The sequence below is a fragment of the Cupressus sempervirens genome, chromosome 10, assembly GCF_028749045.1.
Source record: "Cupressus sempervirens isolate cs-2001-9-10 chromosome 10, ASM2874904v1, whole genome shotgun sequence".
NCBI classification, from domain to species: Eukaryota; Viridiplantae; Streptophyta; class Pinopsida; order Cupressales; family Cupressaceae; genus Cupressus; species Cupressus sempervirens.
This window is the reverse complement of record NC_143127.1, coordinates 660657463-660680016: the sequence shown is the minus strand read 5'-3', so window position 1 is coordinate 660680016 and position 22554 is coordinate 660657463.

The following is a 22554-nucleotide window of genomic DNA, read 5'->3' as shown; positions in this document are numbered from 1 at the left end:
AACACTGGTTTTAGTTGTCCTCCTTTCAACTCCTAAGAAGGTTGGCATAACTCCTAATAGGGTTAGAATCTTCTAATAGAGATTCAAACTCTCTTAATAGGGACTCTATATACTGATTGTATTTCATTGGCTGCTAATACATTCTATCCTTCCACAAGGAACTTTCATAGTAGTCAATCATCTTGCGGGCATCATTCCCACGGAGCTTTCTCTCTGATCAAGGATTCCCCTAGTTTATGTATTTGGTGTTATTGTGAATGGTTATATTTATATGGTTTTTGTATCTATTGTTTACATGCTATATAATTAATTTAGATATTGAGAGTTATTTTAAATGCATAACTGGTCCACCTCCCCCTTCTTAGTTATCTTGGTGGAATTTACTTTCTATCAGAGGGATGAGTTTAGAAATTATCAAACAAAGTGATAGAAGATTAGTTAGTAAGATTATAGGATACAAAGTGAATTACAATTCTAGACCTACTTTATTTTAGTAGGATTCATGTATATTGTATAAAAAGTTGTTATAGATAGAGAACATATTAATGTATGTTAAATGTTAAAATAATAATTGCTTGAGAACATAAAAAGGATTAAGCAAGAAAAACACCAATCAAATTTGGATCCTCGATCATAAATCTTTTCTTCCATGTACTTCACAAATTTCCTAACGTGCCACACATTGAATGGACTACTAGAAGATGCATTATGAATTCGATTATTTATTACTACAATAGACAACCTAAATCCATTATTTTAGTAGACATATTGAGATGATTAAGGCATTTCATATGGAAATGAAGCAAAGGGTCAAAATTTAGAAGTATGTGGCTAAAAAGTATGAGGAAACAATATGCTTTATGGTGGAAATAGATTACAGTTGCATAGAAGCAATAGAGCCTAGGGAAATATTTATTCACCCTATCAAACATGAGGTCACTAAATATATGCTTCAAGGATATGCCAAGAAGATGTTAGAATCTAAGAGAGACACAACATGTCCTAGATGGGGGACATATGAAGAGAAGTCTAGTGAAGTAAGGGGAAAAACTCTATAGTGGAGCCAGAAAAAGAAAAGTTGCCAAAATGGTGGAGGAGATTGTAAAAGAGAAAGGAATAATGAAAAAGGAATGATAAGAAACAAACAAGAGAGTTAGAAATGTGCAATTTAATGCTAAAATTGAAGGCTCCTATAGCAAGGAACCAAAAGATCCTATTATTGAAGAAAAAACAATAAAAGAAGAAAATAAGGAAGATGATGACATTAAAATCACTAATGTGCAAGTTATTCAACAAATAGTGACACCAAGGAGATCATAAAGAACCCTAAATATAGTTAAAAAAGAGGATGAACCAAAGAAATCCACATGAAAACTAGTTGTGGTAGAAGTTGAAGAACCTAAGAAGGTGCCAAGACATATAGAAAAATGATGTAGGACCATCCTAGGTATAAGAGCAATCTTACATCACCCAAAAATATTTCCTTTTTGTTTCTTGAATAAGGGTTGTCTTAGTGTAGACTTGTTGTTTCTAAAGGGTTTCTACTTAGTAAGTTAGTCATACAATCTTAGAATGTCCTAATTTCAGAGGTGGATGTTCATCTTGGATATATCAGTCTATGAGTTGAGGCTTAGTGCCATATCATGAGTATTCATGAATTTATTGCATATTTTTGGTATACAATTTTGGTATAAAAGATCAAGGCTCACTGTTGAAGGCCTAAATGTACCCAGATGAGGACCAAAAACTTGATAGATGGGTGTTGTGCAAATCTAAGCCTATAGATAAAGGTTCTGAAAAGTGGTTATAATAGCCAATCAGAGAAATGATTTGAATGCTATGGCCTTCCAAATTTGGACCGACTAAAACTTCCAAAATAAATGTCAAAGGTGTATTTGGCCACTCTATATGTATTGTTAGGGTTTTTTGACCCTAGATAATAAGTTTGAGTGCCTAGAACCTTCCTTGATGACACAAAATTCCCTATTTAAGAAATGCTTGTACATTGTCTAGGATAGCTATGGGTGATAGTTCATAGCTTTTTCTTGTAGATTATTGCACTGAAGACACCCATGTGGGTTAGCATATTGTAATTCTAGATTCTATAAGTTCATATTTACGACGATAATAAAAAGCTAATATTTTGTTCTCACAAATTGTTGTTATTTCTTTGTTTATGGTATTAACAGGAGCACCCTTAATCAAGTGGTATAAAAGGAGTTCCTAAGTATGTAAATAGATCACTAACTATGAGGCAGTTATACCAAGACTATGGTTTGGGCTGTACATATAGACAGATCAATGACTGTGAGGCAACTTGCACTAGGGTTTTAGTGGAAGTGCGAAGGTGCCTCCATGAAGAGAGCATGGTGGGAGAATTATAGGGGTTACATCTAAGGGTTTTAGAGTCTTCTAGAGGTAAATTCAAGCATTGCAAGAACAAATGCATAGAGGAATGAATCTTGTCATAGGAGATGATGAAAGTGAGGATGAAAGATAAGAAGAAGGAAACATTGATCAAGTGGTAGAAGATGAAGTTTTAAACCCAGAAGAGGAAAAATTTTTAGAGGCCATTTCTAAGATTGGAAAAAGACCTAAGTTTGATGTCCCAAATTTTTGGGAAATCTTAACCAAGAGGAATTGATTGATTGGATCAATGAATTGGAAGAGTTCTTTGAATATGAAGATATTGAAGATTTGGATAGGGTCAAGTTTACAAAGGCCAAACTAAAGGGTCACATTAAGATCTAGTGGTAGGAGATCCACTTGGAGTGAAATAGAAGAGGGAAGGAGAAAATCACTAGATAGGATTGAATGATGGCTAAAATGAAGTGATAGTTCATTCTCATGGGTTATGAGCTTGATTTTTTGAAGAAAATGCAAGGGTAGAAGCAAGAAGGCAGATCTGTTCAAGAGTGTGTTGAAGAGTTCTACTGAATCCTCATTAGAACCAGCCATGAAGAAGTTGATAAGGAGAAAGTTTCCCACTATCTTAATGGGTTAAGGCCAAGCATTCAAGAGGAGTTGAGTCTAGTTTGAATGACTAGTATTGAGGAGGCGTACCAATTTTCCCTAAGAGTTAAGGAGAAGCTGAGAAAAAAGTTTGATAACAAGAATAATGGAAGAGGTCGCAGTGGAAGATCTGATGGACAAAATTATGAAGGCTGAAATGATTATCAAAAGAGGAAGGATGAGGCAAGAAGTAGTAGTTAGAACTGGAGGGGAAATAATTCCAATCATTTCCATGATCAAAAAAATAAAGATCAGAGAGGAAGAGATAGAGGGAAAGGATTTGGAAGAGGAGGTTTCCATGGAAAATGCTTTCATTGCAAAGAAGAAGGGCATAGAGCATTTGAATGTTCCCACCACCAAGGAAGGATAGATCAAAGAGTAGAAGGCTAGGCCAAAGTTGTGCATGTTGATGAAGATGCCAAATCATCCCATTCTAAAGATGTTGAAAGAGGAGAAGTCCTAGTTAATAGGAGAGTCTTGATGAGTGGAGAGAATGAACTTGATAAAAGGAGGAGTTTGTTTTGCACCTAGTGCAAATGTGAAGATAAGTGTTGTGATGTGATCATTGATGGTGGAAGTGATGACAATATGGTGTTAGAAAAGATAGTCACAAAGTTAAGTCTCAAGAGGTAGAAACACCTACATCCATACTGTATTTCTTGGGTGAAGGATGGCCACAAGGTCATGGTCAATGAGTAATGCCTAGTGAAGTTCAAGGTTGGAACTTACCAAGATAAGGTGCTTTTCAATATCATACATATGGACATATGTCATCTATTGCTAGGTAGGCTATGGTAGTTTGATAGACATGTACACAATGGACGAGTAAATACATACACTCTGACCAAGGTCAATTGAGTGAAACATAAGTTGAAGCTATCAAAGGAGAAAAAAGAAAAGGTATGTAGTGCTGCCATAATATGTTTTATTGATGGAAAGGAGTTTCTCCAAGGTATGAAGCATGAGTATATGTATTTTTTTGTAATTCCAAAAGATGGTAAAGAAGAAGTAGAGGAGGTACCTGCAAAAGTTCTAGATTTGTCGGGAGAGTTTCTTGATATTGTGTTAGATAATGTACCTGATGGATCACCCCTAGTGAGGAAGATCAATCACCAAATGGATTTGATTCTAGGAGAAAGTCTTCCAAACAAGGTAGTGTATAGAATGACACCAATAGAAAGTGAAGAGTTGAAAAAACAAGTTCATGAGTTGTTGTAGAAGGGGTTGATTCAAGAGAGTCTGAGTCCATTTGCTGTACCAATAGTATTAAAACCTAAGAAGAATGGAGAATAGAGGATGTGCATAGATTCTTGCACTATCAAAAAAATCACAATTAAGTATAGATCTCCATTATTAAGGATGGATGATATTATGGACTATTTGAGTGGAGCTATATATTTCACAAAGAGAGATATGAAGAGTGGATACCATCAGATTCACATTAGAGAAGGAGATGAGTGGAAGACTACATTCAAAACAACGAAAGGATTGTATGAGTGGTTAGTCATGCCTTTGGACTAACCAATGCACCGATCAATTTCATGAGGCTTATGAATGAGATACTGAAGGCATTTCTAGGAAAGTTTGTCATTTTTTACCTAGATGATATATTGATCTTTAGTAAGAGATTATAGGAGCATTTGATGCATATTCAAAAGGTGTTTGATAAGTTGAGGGAAGAAAAGTTGCTGATAAACCTAAAGAAGTGTAGTTTTGTGAAGAAGGAGTTGGTATACTTGGGATTCGTAGTCTCAGTAGAAGGTTTGAAAATGGACCTGGAGAAAGTGAAGGCCATCCTTGAATGGCCTATTCCAAAGAGTGCTACAGAGGTAAGATATTTTCATGGACTACCTAGTTTTTATAGAAAGTTCATAAGAGGTTTTAGAAATATTTGTAGACCCTTGATTGAAATAATGAGAGGGCATAGGAAAAAATTTAAGTGGACTGTAGGAGCAGATAAGAGGTTTAATCTGTTAAAATAGAAAGTTATAGAGCAACCCATTTTAACACTTCCAGATTTTAACAAGGTGTTTCAAGTAGGTAGTGATGCTAGTGACACTACAATATGAGTTGTTTTGAGCCAAGAAGGTAGACCTATTACATATTTTAGTGAGAAATTGAATGATGCCAAAATAAAATATTATATTTATGATCAAGAATTTTATGCTATAGTTCAGGTATTGAAGAAGTGGAGCCACTATCTTCTTCCTAAGGAGTTTGTTTTGTGTACTAATCATCAAGCTTTGAAATATTTGAATAGTCAAGGAAAATTAAACCAAATATAGTTGAAGTGGATTGAGTTTGTGCAGAGTTATATATTTGTTTTGAAACACAAGAGTGGCAAGTCTAATAGAGTTGCAGATTTTCTTAGTAGAAGACAACTTTTACTGACAGAGATGCATATTGAGGTGGTTGGGTTCAAGGATCTTTGTAATTTGTATACTAAGGAGCCTAATTTTGGAAAAGCTTGGAAGGCTTGTACATAACCTATTACACTTGACAAGACAAAGTGGCTGGATTCCATAATCCAAGCTAGTATGGTGTTAAAAGGAAGTTAATTATGCATTCCTAGAGGTTATATGAGAGAGAATTTCATCAAGGAGAAGCATAGTAGAGGACTGACTAGACATTTTGGGAGAGATAAGACCATTGCTTTGGTTGCTGAGAATTATTACTAGCCATAATTGTAGCAAGATGTGAAGAAGTTTGTGCAAAGTTCTAGAGTATGTTTGATGGAAAAAGGAGTGAAGCATAATACATGGTTGTATCAACCATTACCATACTAGAAAAGACATGGGAGTATGTCATCATATATTTAGTTCTTGGATTATCAAGGGCTCAGTGAGTGCATGATTCTATTTTTGTGGTGGTTGACATATTTTTAAAGATGACATTTCATTCCTTGCAAGAAGACTAGTGATGTTGTTTATGTGATATAATTATTTTCTAAAGAAGTGGTGAGACTACATGGTTCACCAAAGAGTATAGTTTCAGATCAAGATAACAAATTTTTTGGGTATTTCTAGTGTACATTATGCAAAAAAATGAAGAAAAAAATGAAGTTTAGTTCATCACATTATCCATAGACTGATGGACATAATAAAATTGTGAATCACAGTTTGGGAAACTTGTTGAGATGTTTGGTTGGAGATAAACCAAAAGGCTGGATCTAATTTTACCACATGAAGAATTTGCATATAATAATTATGTCAATAGGAGTACAGGTAAATCACCATTCCAGATTGTATATGGGAGTAGTTCAAGAAATGCTTCTGAATTGAGGCAATTGTATAAAGGAGACATAGTAGTGCTAAAGAAGAATAATTTTCTGAACATTTAAAGAATATCCATAAGGAGATGAGAAAGCAAATTATTAAGATGAATACATAGTATAAAGCTAAGGCATATGTTAGAACAAGGTATGAGGAATTCCAAATTAGAGATGAACACGTGGTTCATTTGAGAAAGGAGTGTTTTCTAGTGGGTACATATAATAAGTTGAAAATGAAGAAGTTTGGACCATGCAAGATAGTGAAAAGACATAATTCTAGAAATTCCTATGAAGTGGAGTTGCCTATTAAATTGAATATTTCACCAGTATTTAACATTTTAGATTTAATAAAGCATTATGAAGCAGGTGATAGAGATGAAGTTGCAGAAGCGCAGTGGAGTATTCCACCAGCTAGTTTGGCTACAAAGGAGATTGAGGAGATACAAGATAGTCATGTTGGCAAAAGTACAAGGAACAAAACTTATGATGAATACTTGGTCAAATGGAAAGGGGGGCTAATAGAAGATTCATCATGGCTAGCAAGGGAGGAGGTTAACCATCTTGGTTTTCCTCTAGATACTTGAGACGTGACGTGGTCACTTCTCAAATTACCTAGGGTGTTTGATGCAGGTGCATCCCGGGTTTAAGAGCAATCTTGCATCACCCAAAAATATTTCCTTTTTGTTTCTTGAATAAGGGTTGCTCAATGCAGAGTTGTTGTTTTTGAAGGCTTTCTATTTAGTAAGTCAACCTTACGAGCTTAGAATGTCCTAATTTTAGAGGTAGATGTTCATCTTGGATTATCAACCTAATAGTCGAGGCTCAGTGCCATATCATGAGTATTCATGGATTTATTGCAGATTTTTGGTGTGCAATTTTAGTATATAAATTTAGGCTCACTGTTGAAGGCCTAAACATACCCAAATGAGGCCCAAAAACTTGACAAATGAGCATTTGCGCATATTTGAGCCTGTAGATTAGAAGCTAAGGACTCTAAAAAGAAGTTATAATAGCCAATTGGAGAAATGATTTGAACATTATGGCCTTCCAAAGTTGGGTTGACCAAAAAATCCAAAATAAATGTCAAAGGTGTATTTGGCTGAGTCTATATGTATTGTTAGGGTTTGTCAGCCCTAGGTATGAAGTTTGAGTGTCTAGAACCTTCCTAAGCGGCATAAAATTGCCTATTTAAGAAATGCTCGTACATTGTCTAGAACATCTTTGGGTGATATTTTGTAGCTTTGTCTTGCAAATTACTGTAATCAAGGTGCCTATGTAGGTTAGCATATTATAATTCTAAATTCTATAATTCAGCATTTGCGGCAATAATAAGAAGCCCATATTTTGTTCTCACAAATTGTTGTTATTTATTTGTTTATGTTATGTGTTTAAGGTATTAAGGAGAACACCCATCATCAAAAAATATCATGGTCCAACATTTAAGAAACATAAATTGACTATTAAAAGGAAAGTAAAGAAGGATAAATAAGTAGAAGAAGAGGAGAAAGAAGACGTGGTTGCAGAACAAAAGGATGAAGAACAAGTTGAGGAACAATAGTTGGACCTAGCAACATAAAGAAATAATTGGAAACCAAAGTTGACAAAAATCATAAAAAGGATTAAACATGATGAAAATCTTGACCAAGTACAAAATTTCTATTGGAGATACAATGAAAAATGAGTAGAGACAACTTGAAAATGCCATTATGAAATATCTTTTAAGTTGAAGAGAAATTTGTTGAATTTAAAAGAAGTATGCCAAGTCATTTTTTTGAGAAATTGGAAGATAGAAGATTAAGAGCCATAGAGGAGGAGACAAAGATGAGAGAGGATACAATGGGAAAATTAGGCACATTGATAAGTTATGAGTATATGAAGAATGCATTTGAAAATGCAAAACCATTTCTAAGAAGAAAGATGAGAACAATTGACCTTATAATAGGGTAGTATGGTAAAGTTCAAGAAGAGAATAAGAATAAACACATGAATCTTTAAAAGATCCAAAAGTGATGAAGAAAAAATCAGTAGGAATAAGTATCAATGAAGCAAAACTTTAAGTAGTGTTGGAAAGGAAACTAAACTTTGTCAGTTTAGTCAAGAAACTAGATGTACACATTAGAGGAATACCAATAACACTTGATGTAGCCATAGGAGAAGAAGACCCATTTAAATACTAGATCAATACTAATAATGTTGGAGAATTGGAAGAAATTGACAATACTATGACTAAAATAGTGGTTATGACTAAAGACATCAAAGATGATATTAGTGATCAGGGACTAGAAGAAGAACGAGAGAAAACCATGCAAGAAACATATAGTCAAAATATAAATATTGAGGATAGTGATAAAGATGAGTAGATTGAGAAAGAAGATTGAGATATAGATACACAAATAGAGCAACAACAACTGGAGGATATTAGACATATAGTGACTATAGAGGAGCATAGAAAGGATAAAAAGCATGATCAAGACATTCAATAAAGTGAGAACTTGGACAAAGACACAATTCCATTTGTGGAAAATGAAGAAATATCTTTTTTTCCCGCAATAATTGACACTATAGAGAAGGATATGTCAGATTAAAAGGATAGTGGTAGGAAAAAGGAGAGAGAAGGAGTAGAGGATAGAGGTATCAAATCAAGTTATTTAGACCACAACATTAGTATAGACTCCTACAAGGTCAATGGATGAAAACAAGAATATTGCTAGCACACCATCATCTAAACTTTAAACCTTATTAGAAAGTCCTAATATAATAGGAGAAATCACTTAGTTGATGAAGGAGGACATGTATGCAAAGAATTGCATGGAACTATCAACAGTTGCATTCACCAAGGCTATTGAAAAATCAAAGAAGAAGGCAATTAGTACTCAAAAGGTATTGAAAATTGTACTATAAATATTATTGAAGCCTCTACCTTCCCCAATATTACTTGAAGGAAATAACATGGAGAAGAATCTAGAAAAGGTTATTGAGGAATTTGATGCCCATTTATCCACACTTGAGGAATCAATGAAATTAAAAGTTCATGCATATCATGAGGTAAAAGTTTTTCATTAGGTATTTGATAACATCAAGAATGATTTACTAGTCATTGATGTATACATAAAAGACATTAAGGGATGTATATAAGAAGGAAAAAAATTATATGTTGAATGTGAAAGATCACATAAGAATATTGTAGATGTAACAAAGGCTATCAAGGAAATAGAAGAAGAGTTGAAAAAGTTTGCAAAATAATTTAAAGAAAATGACTTAAGCATTATTGAGGTGGAAAAAAGAATTAGTAAATAATATCTCAATTTACAGGTTTTAGTGCACAATAGAGATAGAATCATTGGGAGATTCAACATACTTAGAGATCATTTATTATCAAAGATTGATTTGTTATAGAAGATGCTAAATACCCCACTAAGTACAAAAAGATCATATCAAAACTCTGTTCCTATGGGTCTAAATGGAGCAGAAGTAGCATCTTATGGCATTTTCATAGTCATACATGATGGGGAATCAGTCAAGGAAACATGAGATATAGAATTTCAGACCATAAAGAGGAATTATTTATATTGTATCAAACTTTTTCCTTGAAGAAAAGTCTTTGGAAGAAATTTTTAAACTGATATATGAATCTTTGACTGACCTTTGTCATTGATGTCAAAGTGGGAGTGAAACTAGTAAAAAATATTATTTTGGAAGTGAAGGATAGTCAAGTATGGTAAGTATAAAGTATCAATTATATGCTAATGAAGAGTATATATAGAGTATAGTCAAAGGGGGAGCGTTGTATTAGTCATGATGATGATATGTACAAATGTTATGATATGATGCACCAATTTTGTATTGGTCACCAATTTTGAAATTTTTGAAATTTTAAAGAACTATATTTATCCTTAGCCAAATTTTCACAATGTTACCATCAATGCCAAAGAGGGAGATTTTTGGAAATTTGACCGAGGTAAATTTATGGTAGTTATCATTAATGACAACATTATGGTCTAATAAGGTCTCTAGAGATAAGTATTGACTTTGGTATTGAATAACTAAGAAAATTATCTACGTATCAAGTAGTAAATCAATGCACAATCATAATGTCTAATTTAGTGAGCTTCACAGGGAGTAAGGGTAAGGCTGAAAATTGAAGGGTAGTTAGTTATGATAGTGTAGAAGAAATAGTTAAGGCTGCTGAACTTAACATTATGTTTTTCATATGTTTTGAAAGGATTTTCTAAGAATGAGTTTGACATTGTAGAAATAGGGCACTTGAGAGTATTGGCCAATTAGTGAAGGAATTAATTTGACTTGTCAAATCAAGAACTTGACAAGGTATGGATGAAATCCTAGATGTTAACCCTTAGATAGAAGATTATAATTTTGGGTTTTGATAATGTATGATTGAGTACAAGGTCAACAGTTTAATGAATTTAGTATAAAGGAAGGAACTTTTTGTTTAACAAAGTCGCTAATTGTATTGTAATGATATGATTTCTATATGTGCACTTTATTGATATTGTATAGATGCGAGTTTAATGGTTAGAGAAGGAAAAATAGTTGTATGTATGATTTTATGTAAGAAACTATAAAAGAATGATAAGATATTAAAAATATCAACACATTCAAGTCTTAAGGCTTCTAACAAGGCCTAGTCTTCTAACAAGGACAAACAAACTATATGTATGTAATAAGACTCCTAACAAGGTCAACACCTTTCACAAGATACTTTTGATTAGTGGATCATTATGTGGGTATGATCCCCACTGGGGTTTTCCCTTGGCCAAGGTTTACCTAATTACGAAAATATAGTGTTATGAGTTTTTTTATGGTATGCTTATTATTACTTTTTAGTTTACTCATTTATGCAAGTTTAAGGTTGGTAATTGATACCCATAATTGGGGGAAAAAAAATGGAATGATGTGCAAAGTTGTTTCTTTGTTAACTTGCATCATTTGATTTTGATTCAATGTTGATCACAATGTATAAATGACAATTTTCTATAAGGATCCTTGATAATAGTTTCTGGTTTTTTTTTTTTTTTTTTGGGTGTGGGGTGGGGGATTGGTTGCTAACTTGGATTTCTAGTGATACTTTGAGCTATCAAGATCTCTACTAACTCTCCCATACTCTAACAATAATAGTTTGATTATGAACTAAAAACTTTAAACTTTGGACCTAGAATAGATCATGAGTACTTTCTCTTCAGTCCCAAAAGTTTAAGATTAATGTGAAAAGTTCTAAGCTAAGATGCCTACAAAATAATTATCAAAAATATAGTTCATAATTGATATATTCTTAAACTATTCTTGCATTATGAAATCTATCAAAGTCAGCAAAATTGAAATAAAACAATAACTCTAGATCTATATTACTTATGCTTTCAATTAAAACAACTCATTTTTTATTTCAAAGTTTAATTCTTAAATCAAGGAACAAATATTGGCCTAACTTGAAAAACATCATGAACAATGATAATTCCTACTTTAAACCATTTTAAATTAATAAATACAAGAATGATACCAATAATGTTCATTTGCAAATGAGTAATTTCATAAAGAATAACCATATAAACTACCTACAAGTTGAATGGAGCTATTGGGCAGGAATGTGGTTGTAGGGCATGGCAATGGAGGTGTGTCCTACAATCTGGAAGGAATTGAGGAGGACTTGGATGATTGTAAGGATGAAACATCAAATGGGGAATCCCAGAAAGCACATAATGATGCTCTCTATAGCCCCAATGACCAAGGTAAAGTTGGGGACCCACTCCAACAATCTAGGGGAGAGGGTTTGTCACACTTGGTCAATTAGGAGATTGAGGTTCCACATGAATATGCCCTAAAAGATAAGGTAGGTGATGTTGAGGGGAGAAAATGGTTGTCACTTTTTTGTAAAAAGCCTGTGGTTAAGTCATCTTTTCCTTCTGTTACTTCACAATTTTGTTAGGAGAAAGGCGAGTTCCAAATATTTGTGCTAGACCCCATTGTTGATTTTTCCATCTCATCTATGGAATTTAAACTTGTTGGTAAATTCTTGGGGACCTGACTAGATATTTATTCTTTAAGGAATATGGTCAAGAGAAAATGGGCCCTCTGAGGTCAAGTTGACTTAGCAACTACACCTAAGGCTTTCTTCTCCTTTGTTTTTACTTGTAAGGAGGATTTGAATATGGTCCTATGTGGGGACCTTGGTATTTTGGAAGTAGCTCCCTTATAGTTAGGAAATGGGAACCAAATCTAGATTTATTTGATGCTTTTTTCCTTACAACATCTATATGGGTCTGAATTCCAGGTCTCCCATTGGAGTTATGACTTGAAGATGTTTTTAAAGGGATTGTTGGGTCCTTTGGGAAGATTATAGCTATTGATAACATGACTGCTATTAGATCCAAATTTCTATATGCTAGGATTTGTGTGAAAGTTCCTCAACTTAATGATTTATCTCAAAAATTGGATATATTTTCTAAACTAGGAAAGAGGATTTAGGAGGTGGAATTTGAATATTTTCCTAATTCCTCTTTATATTGCAAAAAAGTGGGCCATTGGGCTGAAAAATTCCCTAAAAAACAAAAAAAAAAACTAGTAAGGTGGTGCTAGAAAAGAAGAAATACCCTACTCTAGTTTGGAAACCTAAGTATCCAAAAGGAAATGCCTCTACTCTTGTGAATAATGCTATAAATGTTAGAAAAAATGATGTTATTGATATTAACAAGATAGAGAAGGCAAGAAAAGAAATTGATAGTAATGATATAGAAAAGGCAGACAAAGAAACTGATATAGTGGGGAAGGAGAAGGAAGACAATATCAAGATGATATGACCTTAATAAAGGATGAGTCTTCTCTTCCTCCCCCCTCATGAATGGTTTCAAAGTTAGAAACAAAGTAGTCTCAATGAGATTGTTTGTCCCAAACCCCGTTTGAAGATAAAGAAGATTCTCCTCTGGAGGGTGAATTTGAGGATGGGAAAATTCTGGAGGAGAACCTCAATGAGATCCTAGGATCTAGTATGGATAAATTTCTTAATGATTTTAACCTCCCATGTCTGAACCTATTATTGAATATTTTTTTATGGGTGATATGGTTCTTGACACTAATCCAAAATATTTCCTTAAGCAAGAGGATAAAAAATTTGCTAAAGTTGAGAAAAAATATAAGGCTGGTTTAAAGAAGAAATCTGACAAGGAAAGTGGCCCTTCAGTGTCATTTCTAGAGTTTCCACTAGGAGGAAGAAAATGGAGAAGATCTCCCTTGAAGTGAAGGTGGATGTTGGATCTTTAAGTAAAGCAGAAAGGAAAACTCTTAAGAATATGAGAATGATGGAGAGTTTGCAGAATATAGTTGATGGAAAGAAAACTACTATTCTGGAATTTACCCCTAAGAAAAAATGAAGATTATTTCATGGAATATTAGAGAGCTTAACAGTCTCCATAAGATGGAGCTGGTTAGATCATAAAATTGATATTTTAGTTATTTAGGAGACTAAAATGGATAAGGAAAAAGTGAAAAAGTTAAGGTTTTTCGAAAACTATGAGGTGTTGGCTAGTAGTTTTGAAGGGGCTTCAAGGGGAACTTTGATTATGTGGAATTAGGCTATTGTTTCTGGATTTCTTATTGATTCGAATAAGAACTTCTTAGTGGTTAAGTTTCAAAATTTGGTGTCAACTAGAATCTGGTTAATATTTACACCCCTAACATTAAGAATATGAGGAAAAAGTTTTGGAATAGATTATGAAATCTTAAAAGTAAAGATTATAATGGAAGTTGGGTTTTTGAAGAGAAAAATCTTGGGTTGACTACTATTCCTTTTGAGAAAGATATTTATGAGGTAGTTCAATCTTTTGAAGGGATAAATCCCTAGACCTGGATGGATTTCCTATACTTTAATCTAGTTTTTATGGGAGGTTATTGGAAAGGATGTTTGTAATGTTGTTGAGTTCTATGGAGCTAGAAAAATGCTTAAATAGATAAATTCTACTTTTTAATGCTTAATTCCTAAAAAACTGGGAGTAGATGCTTCAGAGCTCTTTAGACCCATTAGCCTTTCCAATTTAATTTATGAAAATATCTCTAAAGTTTTGACTATGCACATTTTAAAGATTCTTCCGAATCTAATATTTGAACAAAAAAATGGTTTTGTCCTGGGATGACAAATTTTGAATTCTATAATGGTGGTGCATTAAAATATTCACTCTATGGCTTCTTCTAAAACTTAGGGTTTTGTGATGAAAGTGGTTATTGCAAAAGCCTATGAATGAGTGGAATGGAGCTTCCTTTTTAGAGTTTTGAAGACTTTTGGTTTTGGTGATAGATGCTTGCAATTGATATCTCAATTGGTGACTATGACTTCTATAGCTATTTTGGTTAATGGGGTCTCCACTAGATTTTCCAAACATTATAGAGGGTTGAGGCAAGGAGATCCTATATCTCTAATTTTGTTTACTATTATGGCTGATTTTTTGGGAAGGTATATTAGGGCTCTTGTGGAAAAGGGGGATATTCATAGCATAAATCTTTCTTCTCATTATCTAACATGCTCTCATGAACAATTTGTTGATGATAATTTTTTTGGGCTTGGCTACTATGAAGGAGACTAGATGCTTTAAAAGGTCCCTTAATTTGTACTCTGATGCCTCGAGGAAACTGGTCTATTGGGAGAAAAGTTCATTCTTCTTCTTAATACTCCTATTCATAGGAAAAGGAAGATTGATAATATTTTGGGTTGTACTGTTGATAATTTTCCAAGGACATATCTTGGGCTTCCTCTAGGCCAAAAACCCCCTGATTCTTTTTGCAAGAAATTGGTTGAGGAGTTTAACAAAAAACTGGTAGGTTGGAAAGGAAATAGGCTTAGTCAAGCCGGTAAAGTTATCCTTCTTAAGTCAGCTCTCCAAAGCCTTCCTACCTATGTCCTTAGCCTCTTTAAAATTCCAAGTAAATATGTAGAGCCAATTGATAAGATCCAAAATATTTTTTTATGGACTAGATTGAAAGAAATAAAAATAATTCCATTAATTGCGTGGGATTATATTTGTCAACCTAAATGTGAAGGAGGACTTGGTATTAGGAACATTAAAAGTATGAATAAATCTCCATTATCTAAGCAAGGGTGGAGACTTTATTAGCAAGACAAGTAATGGAGAACTCTATGGAAGCACAAATATCTTAAAAATGTCCATTCTCTCTTTGAGTATTTGAATCATCCTAGGATCATTAACTCTTATTATATATGAAATGTTGTTCAAGGAGTAAAATATATTCTTCAAAAAGGATGCAGATGGAAATTGGGAGATTGAAGAATGATGAAGTTTTGGGAGGACATTTGGATTTTGGATGTTCCATTAAATCAGGTTTACTTTGATATTTTTTCTATTGAAATAAGCAAGTAGACATATGGGTGTTATATTTATGACTACTAGAGGAATGATGGATGCTTGAACATTGTGGAGATTAGTCCTAACCTATTGTTTCTTTAGATGTCTCTCAATGTCTTTTTCCTTAATAGGGACAAGGAAGAATCCCTTGTTTGGGGTTCTGACCCAAGTGGAAATTATAAAGTGACCTCTATTTTCAAATTTGATTCTAATTCTATACACCCTCCATGGTCCAAAGCTTGGAGGAAGGGTTTAATCCATAATATTGAAATTTTCTTTTGGATTTATCTTCAAAAAAAATCCTAACTATAGACAATATCCATAAATGGGTATCTATATAGTTAGCAGATGTATTCTTTGTAAAAAGGCAAATGAAGATAGTAATCACCTTTTCCTTCATTGCAGTTATAGTCATAGTATCTAGAATGTCCTTCTCGAGTACCAAAATCTTCAATGGGTTCAACCTAATAACCTCATGGATTGTTTTATTTGTTAGAAATGCTCCACAAGTGGTTCTTTAGTTCGATCCCTTTGGAACTTTTCTCTTCCACACCTATGTTGGGGTTTCTAGAAAGAAAGAAATAATAGAATATTTAGAGATAAAGAATGTCTTGTTTGGATGGTTGACCAAAAAATCCTTAGGGATCTTAAGGAGAACTTACTTAATCAAAACAAAAATATTGGTAATTTTGACATTAATCATCCAATGAGATGCAAAGAGATTAAAGATAATACTAGAATAGAGGGAGTGATATGGAAATCACCTCCAAGTGGGCAGATAAAAGCTAATTTTGATGGGTTTGCTAAAGGTAACTCAGGGAGAGTTGGGTGTGGAGGAGTTCTCAGAGATCATAATTATTAAGAGGTGGATGTTGGGGCTATTCTTATTGGCACTGCTACTAGTTTTAGGGTGGAAGTGACAACAACTTTGTTTATTGTTCATAGGGTTGTGGAAATTGGTATTGAGAAACTATGGCTGGAAGGGGTTTCTTTGAATATTGTTAATATGATTAATAATGTTGGAATATTCAAATTTGGAAAGAGTACTTATGAGAGGGGGGGGGGGAGGGGGGGGGGGGTGAATCAGAAGTACTAAAATTTGTCCTATAAAACTTTTATGTGGAAATAAATTGCATGCATGTAAATACATTAAGTAAACATGAAACTAACACATGCATCAATAACACATAACACCTGAAATTGGTAACCCAGAAACCCTCCAGGAATAAGAAGGTAAAACTGAGGTGGGGATGATACCCACAAAAATTACTGCAGCAATATTGTTTAACCACTTCTGATGGTTTGCCCTGTTAAAGGCCTGCCCTATTAAAGGCTTTACACTGTGTCAATAGTGACCTGGTTAGAGGATTTACAAACACTTAACATGAAGTGTCACCCTGTTAAAGGATTTAATAACCTATCTCTAGGATCAATGAAATAGCTGTTAAGCTAACCTATCACCATAGGATTTCCATGCTAATACAATGGCTAGAAAGTATTAGGTAAAATGAACCTGATAGTTTACAATCCTTGATTGCTGAATGCTGGCTCTGTTCTGCTTCGTCTGATCTTGATCCTTTGTGATTTGATATCTTTCACTTTTGAAAATAGTATATCAACCACTCTATATCTTCTCCTCTATATCATCATCTTCATCATCTCCTTCTCTATCATGTCTTCTCTATGAGATATCGTCTTCCTTATAAAGACATTCGAGGATTTAGGGTTAGGTCTGGATCTACGATCCATATTCAATCTTCATTTCCACTTAATACTTATCTTTTGCTGATTGGTTGCATGCCTTTATCATTTTTCTTATTGGCTGCATGCAAATTACATAGGAAATATAAAAGATTCGATCTGATAATTAAATCCTTCGAGATTTCCTTATGTCGGCTGTAAAGACTGTTTTCATCATAGTTTGTGCGATTCCAAACTCTTATGCTGATATCCTGGATTAGTTGGCTCCTGAAATATTTCTGTTGCTCGGCACATGCTGTTATATCGAGTTACTCGGCACTTACACAAAATTGTGTTACTCGGCATCTAAACATTACTCGGCACCTGATCTTCACTCGACATTTACACTTTACTCGGCACCTACACTTTACTCGACATTTACACTTTACTCGACACCTACACTTTACTCGGCACCTAAAGATTACTCGGCATCTATTGCACTCGGCACCTATTCTTGATCTTGGTTAAGTGTATTGACACTCAGTTGTCAAATTTATTCTTTAAGCTAACAATCTCCCCCTTTGAAATGAGTGGCAAAAACACTTAACCCATGTGACTCAGTAATTAATCCTTCATTCAAACTTTGCTTCCCGAAATTTGTTTTCTCCCCCAAAATTCCAAAATTTGCTTATCTCTGCTATCTCCCTGTCAAAATTTCAAAATTGGCTATCTCTGCTATCTCCCCCTTTTAATATACTTACTCCCCCTTTTATTATACTTATCATTTCATTCCTGTACTCAACTTCTTTCTTTAATTACTTATTCTCCCCCTTTTTTGACACTTATGTCAAGGGTCTTTACAATGAAATGCCATATTTGGCCAAAAATGTGCTATTTACTTCAAGGAGTATCTTCAGAGCTGCATCCCAATTTGCTAATGCGACATCTAATGTCTTATGCTGGATGGCAATCTCTGCTGCTAGGTGTACAAGTCCATCAAATGAAGAAAGATTGGGGTCTTTCCTGAGGACTGTCTCTGCATTTATTTGCTCCTTATGAAGTAATCCCAAATGAGGAGTAATTGATGATTGCATTTGTATCAATTTGGCTTTTGTAGTCGCCTCCTCTGCTGCCAAAATGGCTAGCTCTCTTTGTGTGTGAAGCGATTGGACAAAATGCTTCTCACTCTGAGCTGGATCTGTAGGGTGTTGCATACTAGAAGTTTTCAGATTGCTTTCCAAACTCAGTATTTTCTGGCTAGTGTCTTGTGTGAATGTTGAAAAATCACACAACTTGTTGTACAGGGAAAAGATGTTTCCTAGTACAATTTTAACTGTTGTAACTTTCTTTGCCAGTTCTTCTTGTGCTAGTGCTATATCACTGGATATTTTACTGTTTACTTTTCCTTGGAACTTCTTTTCTGACCATTCAAGTAATTTTACATTTGTTTCCTGGTCTTCATTAGTCACCTGGTCAACTATATCAGAAAGTTGTTCCATGATTGGTGTTGACTCATCTGGAGATTGTAAGCAAAAAGCTTCTGTGAATATGTCCTTAATTTCATTCAATGTACGCTTATGCTTGTATTCCTTTCTTAGTGCTTCTTGTCTCCTTCTTTTGTCTAGTGCACTCTGAATTTCATTAATCTTTTCTTCTATAAGAGTGATAGATTCATAATATGGGATTTTAATTTCTTCATCAAGCTCAGGAACTCCATAGTGAAGTCTCCTGACTGCTTTTGATGAACTCGAGCTTGGTGTTCTGATTTTCAGCTGTAATCCATCTGTGCTCGGCTGCTGAAGAGTTTGTGTTGGAGTCCCAGATTTGGGTAATGCAACTAGTGTTTGTATTGCAGTCTCCTCCTTTTTCCGTATCTCTTTTTCTTTAGCTTGAATATCCCCTTTTTGAATGCTAGATGGGGTTGAACTTGGTGGCTGTTCAGATTTTTCTTTTGTTTCCCCTGCTGCTGTACTTGGCACTTGGAGTGTATCAGTACTTATACTTGGTGAAGGTGGTGGTGTAAGGAATAGAATACCAGTAGTTTGTGTGATCAAAGGTGGCATTTGTGCTTTTACCCTTGCTTTTGCTTTGACTTCTGGATTCTGTAATTCATCAACACTGACCAATATAGGATTTGAACTTAATTTTGCTACTAAAAATGATTGGTCAAGGATTTCCAAATCCTCTACAGTTAATGGATTGATGTTTTGAACTGAAATTTCTGTAACATCCTTTATTTTTATGAAATCTGCAGGTGTGATGGTGGCATGAGGAGGACTAGGAGGAGATACCTGTATGTCTTGCATACTTTAATCTTGTGGCTCAGCTGTATCTTTCTCTTCCTCTTTCTCCTCATTGAGTGCCTCTCCTTCCTTTTCTCCTTTACTCTCCTTCTCCACTAGTTTCTTTTCTTTTATTTCTGATGCTCCCTTTTCTTTTATCTTGGCAATTGCTTCTGCCTTATATTCCTCATTATATACATCTTCAATCTTCTTGTAAACTATTTTCCACAATCTTGTGGATTTGGTAACTACCTCTTCAATTTTATTCTGTAGAATACTGAATGCTCTATACTTGGGAGTGAATATGTTATTATGCCTTTTTATGGCATTTATTATTTGATCTCTAGTCAAATCAGGCAACAATCTTGCCAATGTTGACTCCCTTATTTCTTTTTCCATTTGTAAACAAAAATGCCACTTATCCTCTATGATTGTATACAGTCCTCTCGGCATAGAGTCATCTAATTCTAGAGGTGTGTGCTTATATTCAGCCATCATAGCATACACAGACTCCTCTAATTTATTTTGCTCTCCTTTGGTGAGCTTAGAAAAATTCAGATTCTTTAATCCTTTCAAATCATTATTTCTAATTTCTGTACATAATTTATCAACATCAATCTGGGGTATTTGTCTTACCTCTTGAGATTGACTGTTGTCTTCTGACTTTGTTTCCTCCTCATCTATTTCAGGCTGTGGAATGAACTTCCTCTTCTTTGACTCAGCAGCAATCTTCTTTGAGTCTTTCTTCTTCCCTTTAGCCTCTTCTTTTGCTTTTTGAGTTGTGGCCCTTGTGGTTGGTCTTTTTGGTGCTGGGGCAGCTACTTTCCTCCCCTTGGATTTAGGAGCAGATGGAGTTGTGGTCTTTTTCTTGACTGGTGCTTCCTTGGCTACTTCAACCTTAGCACTTTCCTCTTTGTCTCCTTCTGACCCTTGAGTCTGATCCTAAAGTTTGTCTTCTTCTTCTTCAATGACTTCTTCTTCTTTTTTAATGTCATCTCCTTCTTCTTCTGCTGTCCCTTCTTCTTCTACACCAAAATTTCTTTTGATTTGTCTTACCATTTTCTCTTTCTTCTTTACTGCTGAAGCAGTCTTCAACTCTGTTATTATCTTTGATTTGACAACATCATAAGTTCCAAAGATTTTTGCATTTTTGTCTACTTCTTCTGCAAGTAAGGCTATTATTGCTGCAGAGGCTTGATCAGCATCAAGTTCATATCCTAGTGGCCTAAGCCATCTTATTCTAGGTATAACTGCTTGCACATAAGTATAATCTATATCTACAAGAAAGAAAATATCTTTTTCATATTTCTCAGTCATTGAAACTAGAATTCTCATTCTTTGTTTCATGGACTTTTTGAAGTCCTCAAAATAACTAGTCATTTGGGCATCAAAATTTTCACCCATCTGTTCAATGTATCCATTAATTTGTTCAACAATTGTTTTGTCTGGATTCCATTTAACTTTCCCTATAGAAGGAAATTATTTCATTAGATAGAAAAACATACATATCAAAACTGATCCAAATTTACATTGAGCTCCTTTGCTCTTCCTTATAGCTCCCAGATTTTCACTAATCTGTTGAAACATGAGCTCTGCCAGATCATAAGTGTGATCCCTTTTTATTATCTTGTATGCAACATCAACTACTATACAAGGTACACTATTTAATCTGCTTGATTGATAGAATTTTTGTGAAATAATTCTTACAACAAATTCTAGTAGAGGATCAGTGACTGTGTCGATAGTCATCCCTCTATTGTTCCATTTTGCACCTGTATTTCTCTCAATTAATTCCCTTTTGTCACTTCGCAGGGTCTTTGGCCGATTTAGGGTTGGAATACCAGTAACCCTATGAACAATTTTCTTGGTGAATTTTACTGGCCCTGACTCTAACCAAAAAGCTCCGTTATGTATTCGGCTCAAAACTATCCGTACCCATTCTGTTTTGAAGACAGTCGGAAATGCTAGGGTTTTGGTTAATCCTTTTCTTTCTACAATGGAAAACTCATTTTTTAGTACTTTGTTTTCACATAATTTATCATATGCATTATGAATTTCTAAGTCTCCTATGGCACCAATTTTACAATTGTAGCATCTGCGAACATCTTCTACCATAACAACTTTATTCAGAATAACTGATAATGCACCTGCAGGATCATTCTTGTATGCTACTTCAGGTATGGGCTTAAATTCAGGTTGTTTTACTTCATTGCTGACCAACTGAACTTCATGGCTTTCTAAACCCTTGGTGGTTCCTGACTCGGATGCCATTGTTTTCCAAACTAGGGTTTTATAATTCAAACAAGTTTGTGAGACCTACGTAGCTTGGCACTTAAGAGAAATACCTTGAATCGACGAGATCGTTGTTGGAATCTTTCACGAATTGCTTCTGAACTTTTCTTGATCTTCTCCGCTCCTTTTTTGGCTTTGCTTCTTGATCGCGATGCGAAAAACTGATTGAAATCGCGATAATATACCCTGATTTCATCACATTAAATGCTCAACTGCCAACTCGACTTCTGAAGAAATTTCAACCTAACTCGGCGTCTACTAAATTTCCTTTCTACTTGGCTTCCATTGGAGTTTTTTTAACTCGGCATCGGTTATCAGCTCGGTCGCTATTGGGAGCTCGGCATCTATTTTGAGTTTTGACTCGATATCCAAAGGTAGCTCGGTATCAACATTTAGTTTTCGTCTTGACATCTTGTTTCATGTAGATTTATACTTTGAATTGCTTCTTTGTCTTGGGACTGATGTCTGATATAACTTTGTATATCAGTCCCATACACTTCTCATGCTTAGTTTGATGAAGTGTGATCACTTGACCCATTGGGTGAAGTGATCCCTTCACTTGACGTATTGCACTCATCTCTCTTTTTCCAAGTCTTGTTCATTTGCCCCCTTATCTTTTCAATATCAATCTTTTCTTTGCCTTTATTTTTCA